Genomic DNA, 10,242 nt, shown 5'->3' with positions numbered 1-10,242 from the left:
GAATGACTACAAGCACTAAATGTATTCTCCCTGTAGAAGAGACACTTTGGATGAGATACGATGGCAATATACAAATATCTCAATGGTGATCCCAGTGTAGGTAGGTAACTATTTAGTATCAGGGAATGTAGAAAAACACGGGGACACTCAATGAGATTGTGGGAGAAGCAGTTTAACTTTAAAGCGGTGTTCCTACTAAAATAAAAATATTAAAAGTCAGCAGCTACAAATACTGCAGCTGCTGACTTTTAATAATCAGACACTCACCTGTCCCAGGGTCCAGCGAAGCCCCGCTCATCTCCCCATCCTCACAGCGGCAGGATCACTACTGTGGGCGCCCGGTTGTGGCTTCACATCTGGGTACGCACTGCACATTGCGCGAGTCGTGCCGTGATTTTGTCGAGCAATCATCTGGGATCTGTGACGTGTCCCAAATGATTGCAGAGAGGGAGGGGGGAGAGGTGTCCTTCCTTCCCCTCCATTCTGTTGAGTGCCCCACAGCAAGCAGCTTGCTATGCGGGCACCCGAGCCAAGCCCTGTGTCCCTTTCAGACCCCTCTTTCTTGTCATTGGCTCATTGACTTTGAATGAATTTAACGGGAGCCAATGGCACCACGCTGCTGTCTCTGCCAACGAGGAGGAGAGTCCCCGGACAGCTGAGTCTCTCGTGCAACATCGATGGATCGAGATGGGGCTCAAGTAAGTATTAAGGGGACTGAAAGTCTTTTATCTTAATGCGTAGAATGCATTAAGATAAAAAAAAACTTCTGCCTTAACACTTTAATAGTTGGTTCTTGTCAATAAGTCCTAAACAGAATGTCCAGCGTTGGAATTTAGATGCTTGAAAGTAACGTGTCAAGCTTTGTAAAAATCTATCTATCTATCTATCTATCTATCTATCTATCTATCTATCTATCTATCTATCTATCTATCTATCTATCTATCTATTTGTATGTAGCAATGCAAGAGTGTACATTGTGCAGTAGAAGCAGTCATTAGAATTACCGAATGTGTATTACTATATTATATCATTGATGTTATATACTGTAACATAAAGCTATTCAATGTAGATATAAACCTGTTTATATAGTTTGCTCACTTTTAGGTAGATGAGGTTGGACCTAAACTTGAGTAAAGCTAGAAGGTACCCCTGTATTCAGAATTTTGTGTACACTCATGTTTAGCAGGCAATCCCCAGAACAATTCATCTTCTTGTAAAACACAAAAACAATTGCTGGAGTTGTAAGAAAACTCTGGATTTTAAGCTGCTTTCCTCCATACCGTACACTAATATTATGTAGAAAAGTCCACTGCATTATTTATAAGACTGTTGCATGTATTAATTATAAATCAGTCCCTCTTTCAAAGAGTTTCACACGTACATTCTGCATGTTGTAGAAATCTTTATTGGTGTTGATTTATATATTAATTCACAGCCATTAAAATAGCTGTCTGCTTGTGCCTTAAACTATATATATATATATATATATATATATATATATATATATATATATATATATATATATATATATATATAGATAGATAGATAGATAGATAGATAGATACATGGTTATTACATCTGTGGATGGATGAATAGATAGATAGATAGATAGATAGATAGCTACAGTTAGAAGATAAACAGATAGGCCCGGATTCACATACCTTGGCGCATAGTTATGCCGGCGTAGCGTATCGAATATACGCTACGCTGACATAGCGCAGAGCGGCGAGCACATTATTCACAAAGTACTTGCTCCCTAATCTACGCTGGGTTCCCTCGGCGTAACTCGTCGTAAGTGGCAGTGGGCATGAGCCATGCTAATGATGCGTGACCCCATGTAAATGATGGGCCGAGCGCCATCAAGATACGAATAACGAACGGCGCATGCGCCCGTCCCATGGACGCTTCCCAGTGCGCATGCTCAGAATCACGTTGAAACAACTGCCCAATTTACATCGAATCACTGCCTACGACTTGAACGTAACCTACGACTAGCCCTATTCACGTACTACGTAAACGACGTAATAAAACGACGGCTGTGTTCTCTGGTGCAGCCATTTGCATTGATGCTGCTGACTTACACCTGCTTTATGAGGCTTAACTTTACGCCGGACGTACGACTTACGTAAACCGCGTATATTAATGCGCCGGGCGCAAGTACGTTCGTGAATCGGCGTATCTCACTCATTTGCATATTCAAATCGTAAATCAATGGGAGCGCCCCTTGCGGCCAGCGTAAATATGCGCCCACGATACGATGGCTTAGGAAACTTACATTGGTCGGATGAAGCCTATTTTCAGGCGTATCTTGCTTTCAGAGTCAGGCGCATAGATACGACGGCGCATATGTGCACTTACGCGGCGTATCTCGAGATACGTCGGCGTAAGTGCTAGGTGAATCCGGGCCATAATATATATTCAATCTTTGAATAAAAAATAGATAGGTAGATAGATAGAAATTGGTAGACATTACATCTGTGGATAGATAGCAAAAAGAGTGATCGATAATGAATAGAATAGATAGATTAGAATAAGAAGCGACAGATAATAGATACTACAGAGATACATACATACATACATACATATATTGAATAAGGAGAGATAGAGAGATAAATAATGAATAATATAGATAAAGAAAAAATATATAGATGGAACGATAGATAGATAAATAGATAGATGAATGGATAGATAGGTAGATAGATAGAAATTGGTAGATATTACATCTATGGGTGGATAAATGGATAGATAGCAGAAAGTGTGATAGATAATGAATACAATAGATAGAATAGAATAAGAAGCGACAGATAATGGATAATAGATAGATAAAGAGAGAGAGAGAGATACATACATACATACATACATACATACATAGAATAAGGAGAGATAGATAATGAATAATATAGATAAAGAAAAAATGTATATATGGAGCGATAGATAAATACTGTAGATACATAGATAGATACATAGATAGGTAGATATATAGAAATTGGTAGACATTACATCTGTGAATGGGTAATTGGATAGATAGCAGAAAGAGTGATAGATAATGAATAGAATAGGTAGAATAGAATAAGAAGCGACAGATAATGGATAATGGATAGATAGAGAGAGAGATACATACATACAGATATTGAATAAGGAGAGATAGATAATGAATAATATAGATTAAGAAAAATATATATAGATGGAACAATAGATAGATAGATATATAGATAGATAGATAGATAGATAGATAGATAGATAGATAGATAGATAGATAGATAGATAGATAAAAAGCTAGAGAAAATTGGACTATATAGGCCAAAACGTATAAAAAAATCATAAATTGTATTTTACATAGTATTAAAAACAGAGAATTTTCACATAAATAATTATTATGATGCCAAGGGGATCAACTGTACAGTTGTGGCCAAAAGTTTTGAGAATGACATAAATATTAGTTTTCACAAAGTTTGCTGCTAAACTGCTTTTAGATCTTTGTTTCAGTTTTTTCTGTGATGTAGTGAAATATAATTACACGCACTTCATACGTTTCAAAGGCTTTTATCGACAATTACCGTATTTATTGGCGTATACCGCGCACTTGTTTCCCCTTAAAATAAGGGGGAAATCGTGGGTGCGCGATATACGCCGATACCCGCTTCCCGCGCTCAGTTTGAATGCCTGCACCGACATATACTGTCGTGCAGTACACTCGGCTACATTCGGCCAGGCTCGGCTTCGCTCGTGCTCACGCTCTGAGACACATAAACGTCTCAGAGCGTGAGCACGAGCGAAGCCGAGCCTGGCCGAATGTAGCCGAGTGTACTGCACGACAGTATATGTCGGCGCAGGCATTCAAACTGAGCGAGAGAAGCGTCAGGTAACAGCGCGGGAGAAGCCGGGAGTACACCATCGAAGCCGCAGACGGACGCCGGAGCCAACAAGGAGGACACCACCGAAGCCGCAGACGGACGCCGGACCCCGGACCCGACGAGGAGGACACCACTGAAGCCGCAGACGGATGCCGGACCCGACGAGGCCGCCGATGGACGCCACACAAGACACCAAAACTGTAAGTACTAAAATGTTTTTTTTTACAGGAGTGCAGGTCCACATTAGGGGTGCGCGCTATACGCCGGTGCGCGCAATACCCCGATAAATACGGTACATGACATTTATGCAAAGAGTCAGTATTTGCAGTGTTGGCCCTTCTTTTTCAGGACCTCTGCAATTGGACTGGGCATGCTCTCAATCAACTTCTGGGCCAATTCCTGACTGATAGCAACCCATTCTTTCATGATCACTTCTTGGAGTTTGTCAGAATTAGTGGGTTTTTCTTTGTCCACCCGCCTCTTGAGGATTGACCACAAGTTCTCAATGGGATTAAGATCTGGGGAGTTTCCAGGCCATGGACCCAAAATGTCAACATTTGGTCCCCGAGCCACTTAGTTATCATTTTTGCCTTATGGCACGGTGCTCCATCGTGCTGGAAAATGCATTGTTCTTCACCAAACTGTTGTTGGATTGTTGGAAGAAGTTGCTGTTGGAGGGTGTTTTGGTACCATTCTTTATTCATGGCTGTGTTTTTGGGCAAAATTGTGAGTGAGCCCACTCCCTTGGATGAGAAGCAACCCCACACATGAATGGTCTCAGGATGCTTTACTGTTGGCATGACACAGGACTGATGGTAGCGCTCACCTTTTCTTCTCCGGACACACCTTTTTCCTGATGCCCCAAACAATCGGAAAGAGGCTTCATCGGAGAATATAACTTTGCCCCAGTCCTCAGCAGTCCATTCACCATATTTTCTGCAGAAGATCAATCTGTCCCTGAAGTTTTTTTTTTGGAGAGAAGTGGCTTCTTTGCTGCCCTTCTTGACACCAGGCCATCTTTCAATAGTCTTCGCCTCACTGTGCGTGCAGATGCGCTCACACCTGCCTGCTGCCATTCCTGAGCAAGCTCTGCACTGGTGGCACTCAGATCCCGCAGCTGAATCCTCTTTAGGAGACAGTCCTGGCGCTTGCTGGACTTTCTTGGGCACCCTGAAGCCTTCTTCACAAATGCAGTGGATTTTTTTATGGGATTAAGTTAATTTTCATGGCAAAGAGGAACTTTGCAATTAATTGCAATTCGTCTGATCACTCTTCATAACATTCTGGAGTATATGCAATTTCCCATCTCAAAAACTGAGGCAGCAGACTTTGTGAAAATTAGTATTTGTGTCATTCTCAAAACTTTTGGCCATGGCTGTATATATAAAACAATGGTTATTTTCCTACTTGTTATATCCAATAGATTGTGAGGTCGCATGTGTCAACGTGTTTCGCCAAGATATAGCTTCATCAGTATGCATGAACACAGTATAGTGAGCCTCTACAAAAAATATAACTATATATATTTAGAAAACATTCTTGCATATAATGGTACAGTCCATTGTCAGCTTGCTGCATGGAACATACCTTAGCAACCCAGCACCAAATGCACAAGATCCCCGGCCGGGCACCGGAGCAACAAGGAGAAGCCCCTGTTTTGGGCTTCCCCTTGTTGCTCCGGTGCCTGCCTGGGGATCATGTGCATTTGGTGCTAGATAGATAGATAATGGATATCAATGAATAGATAATGGATAGAAATGGATATATAGTGATTGATAAAAAGATAGATAGATAGATAGATAGATAGATAGATAGATAGATAATGGTTAGATAATGGATATAAACGGATAGATAATGGATAGATATGGATATATAGTGATTGATAAAATTATAGATAGATAGATAGATAGATAGATAGATAGATAGATAGATAGATAGATAGATACCATTTCACACTTTTCAATTTATAAAAACTTGCTCTGTGTTGATTTTGCAATTTGTAAAATCCTCTTTTATACTCTACTGCACCAGTTTTTCCACCAGTTTAGCCACGTCTCCAGCCAATGAAATATTGGCCTTTTTGCAGACCAGAAAAGTAGAATGTTGTGTAGTGAAATCCCTCTATGTAAAAGAAGAAGAAAAAAAAAATATATATATATATATATATATATATATATATATATATATATAGAGAGAGAGAGAGAGAGAGAGAGAGAGAGAGAGAGAGAGAGAGAGAGAGAGAGAAAGAGACTTGATGAAGCCGTGTCATTATATTCAGTGTGGGGGGCTTCCTCCAGCCATGCAAACCTCCAAAACTGAGATATTTTTGTATACTGTATTTAAAAATTAAAGAGCCTAACATTATGTTATTTGTATTATTATTATTATTATTATTATTATTATTATTATGAAGCTATTTAAGCATTAAGCATGTCCTGTCCTTTTAGATATATATATTTTTTTACTTTAATTCCAATTAGACATCAGAGTTTTTTTAATGTGAGCCAATAATTACTTAGTAAATACCCTACTTTACTGTCCTGCAAACTTTGGATGTAAAATGTGTAAATTTTTCTGACTTCTGTTCTGATTTCTATTGCAACATACAAACTCCAGACACAATAGGAGTGTGTGGTACACAAGGAGCAGGGAAATACATAGCAGACGAGGTAGGACTATGACACTGCGTTACGTGCGTGCTTTGAGGCAAGAAATCGCAAAGCTGGTAAAATGTCACAGCTATTTTTTTTTTTAGACTAAGAAAACAGATGTTCCCATCTCTACCCTGCTATTACATAACATGGGATAATGTGATCAGCCTGTACTGGGCATAGATGACAACTGTGTAAAGCTAGAGGCAAGGTTTTCATGGGGCTGCCATGGTTCCTTCTAGAAAGCCTGGTAGAAGGAGCAGCCCGGGCATCATTATATTGTGTGCGGTCAGCACCTAGGAGAAGAGCCGATATACCTCCACATCTAAGAGTTTCCTATGTAGAAATTCTGTCAACTCATGTAGTAAAATAAATTAACCTTTATTTCATTTTGAATTGGGAGATTTCTTAAACAGTGTCATAATAGATATTGGGTACATGTATACTGTAGGTAGATAGATAGATAGATAGATAGATAGATAGATAGATAGATAGATAGATAGATAGATAGATAGATAGATAGATAGAAAGCTAGTTTGTGGATATATGGATAATATAGATAGATAGATAGATAGATAGATAGATAGATAGATAGATAGATAGATAGATAGATAGATAGATATATAGATAGATAGATAGTAGATTGATAGATAGATAGATAGATAGATATTACATCTGAGGATGGATAATTAGATATATAGATAGAGACATAGATAGATAGATCATGGGCATATGACTAGAGAGCTAATTGGACATGGATGTGGATGAGATAGATAGATAGATAGATAGATAGATAGATAGATAGATAGATAGATAGATAGATAGATAGATAGATAGATAGATATGATCATGATAATATAAAGATATAGGAATAAAGAATATATAAACACACATAGGATGGACTTCTGTCGATAGTTAGATAGATATAATGTATATATATATATATATATATATATATATATATATATATATATATATATATATATATATATACATGGATACTGTATATAGATAGATAGATAGATAGATAGATAGATAGATAGATAGATAGATAGATAGATAGATAGATAGATATTGGGTAGATATTACATCCATTTATGAGGATAGATAAATGGATAGATAGACAGATAGATAGAAACATAGATAGGTAGATCATGGGCATATGATTAGAGAGCTAATTAGACAGGTAATGTATGTATGGATGATATAGATATATAGATATATATAGATAGATAGATATATAGATAGATAGATAGATAGATAGATAGATAGATAGATAGATAGACACTATGGGCCGGATTCAGATACATTGGTGTATCTATCCGCGGGGCGAAATAACTTGCGCCCTATGTTACGGCGGCGTAACCTATGTGGTCCGGGCGTAAGCCCGCCTAATTCAAATGTGGATGATGTGGGCGTGTTTTATCCAAATTTAGTGTGACCCCACGTATTTGACGTTTTTTACGGACGGCGCATGCGCCGTTCGTGAAAGAATCCCAGTGCGCATGCTCGAAATTACGCCGCAAATCGTCAATGCTTTAGACGTGAACGTAACTTACGTACAGCCCTATTCGCGAACGACTTACGCAAACGACGTGAACGTAACTTACGTACAGCCCTATTCGCGAACGACTTACGCAAACTCCGTTGTGAATCCAGGCCCTTGTATACTAGGTAGAGATAGATAGGCAAAGACTGATGGATCAAAACTGGGGAAAAAAAAAAATAGCCACAAATCTAGGGCTGTACACTTAAATAGGAATTTTAGTTTTTATTTTCAATAAATAATATTTTTTTTATTATAATTTTTTTATATAAAAGATGAATTCTGACTCCCATGGACACTGACTCAAATTTTTATGGCCATGTTCTCCAGTTTTCATGAATCAGCCCCATAGCTTTAGATAGAGATAGGGATGGAAGATTGAGCAATAGATAGATTTCAGACAATTAGAATTCCTGAATTTTAGGATCCTTTACATCAATTCCTTGATTTGCGAGGCACTTGTGTAACAATTTCAGATGAGTACACATACACACAGAGACTGATAAATGGTCGGAGGTGGATTGGTAGACTCACACAACATTTTACATTTTATTGTTTGCACAAATTGTAACACAAGTCTATCGGTAAAGAGACATCCCAGTAACGTTCTCCAGGAGGCACCTCAAACTGTTGCATCTTACAAAGATCCATTGCAAGTGATTTAATAAACATTTTAAATTCTTTCTCTCCCTTCAAAAAAACAAAAACAAAATCACATCTCTATTCATCCACGACGCCTTCTAGCGAATGGCAGCTTTACATTTTGTAAATAGACATTTTCTTCTATTTCTCTGTGCAAGTAGAGTTTTTCGGGACCTCCTCCCAACGTGACGCCTTCTACGGAGTCCAAACCTCCTCCTCCTCCTTCTTCTCTTTTTCCTCCTGTTTTATTTGATTATCTGAAATTGAGCACATTGGTTTGATGAGGCTGTTAATAATGTGTAGATAATGCTGCCTGTTGACCCCTTTGTGGGCTAGTGAAGTGCATCTCAGTCTACTTCACACAAAAAGTGCCTGAGTGTTAGGCGTGTGCCTTTGTCCATTAGCCTAAAGAACACCAGTCCTGAATGACAGCTCCATAGACTGCCAGAACAAGTGAGCCAGCCCTCCCAAATCCTGACCCTTTTTACTCACAAGAACACAGTCTAGTCTTTGTTTGCCTGCGGCCCCATAATAAGACACCTTCCTCGTGTTAACACTTGAAAGAAGTAGCATATTAACTCCCAATTAAAAGCTAGTCTTGCTCTAAGAGTCTCTCTCCGTGAACTTGCGTCCCATCGCATGCCCGTGTCTGGGTAGACACCGCTCGGTTAGTTAACCCTCCCAAAATCACACACAATTATACACAATATAAAAATAAATAAAACAAATCATATTGCTGTAAAATTTGTTTGCTTTGGATTAAAAATAAATATCCAATAAAGCAACCATGCTACGATAAATATAAGATGGATCCTAAATTAAAAGACTAGGTCTATTTAGTGCAACAACCGGCTTGAAAAACAAAATACATAACCGTTTCTTTCATAAAACTATTTTTTAATTTCGAAATAGTGAAAAAAATGTAAAACTTAAAAATATATATAAAAAAAAGATAGAAAATGTCGTAATTTTTCTAGATTTTATTTGTTTTATTTATTTCTCTCTAACATTTAAATTATTGTTTTTTTGTTTTGTTTTTCTAGGCATTGTATAATTTGTTTGTAGACGTACACGACTTTTTAAAATTCCAAGCAATTAATAAAAAAAAAAAAAAAAAATAGAAAAACGTATAATAAAATACCCCGGCCAAGAAGATCTTTTTTTTTCCCAGGTAAAGTAAAAGCAATAAGATTAGAAAAAAAATGGATAAAAATGTGAAAATATCCCACAGTTCCTTATTAGGGGAAGATACAATATTTATTTCTTGTCTCCTGGGAAGAGGCTCTTCTATCTATTGTCCTCCCATCTCTCTCACTGCTGATGCTTAATTTTCAAAACTTCTATATTGCCAAGGGACCTACGACATCAGCCAAAGAATTACCCAGCAAGTACAAAATCTGATCCAGGGAGCTACTTGTGAGCAGAGGGGAGAGTTTTTCCTACAGGTTTCCAAGGAGAGTGGGAGAGAGAAGGTTTGACTCTGTCAGTGCAAGCCTTTGGCTTTTTTTTTTTTTTAATTTGGAAAAATACACATTTGGACCTACAAGAG

The 10,242-nt window shown here is 38.2% G+C and overlaps 1 protein-coding gene across 1 annotated transcript in view; it reads left to right on the top strand.

The window, feature by feature from the left end:
- Window positions 1-9,895: 9,895 nt before the first annotated feature.
- The window catches only part of TFAP2D (transcription factor AP-2 delta), a 40,110-nt gene continuing 39,763 nt past the window's right edge, over window positions 9,896-10,242 (top strand). Inside the window, exon 1 of the mRNA XM_040348370.1 lies at window positions 9,896-10,242. This exon is cut by the window's right edge and continues 89 nt beyond it. The gene's annotated coding sequence lies outside the window, so the exon portion shown is untranslated.

Source organism: Rana temporaria, chromosome 4 (assembly GCF_905171775.1).
Source record: "Rana temporaria chromosome 4, aRanTem1.1, whole genome shotgun sequence".
Taxonomy (NCBI): Eukaryota; Metazoa; Chordata; class Amphibia; order Anura; family Ranidae; genus Rana; species Rana temporaria.
This window is presented reverse-complemented; position numbering and strand designations above follow the sequence as displayed.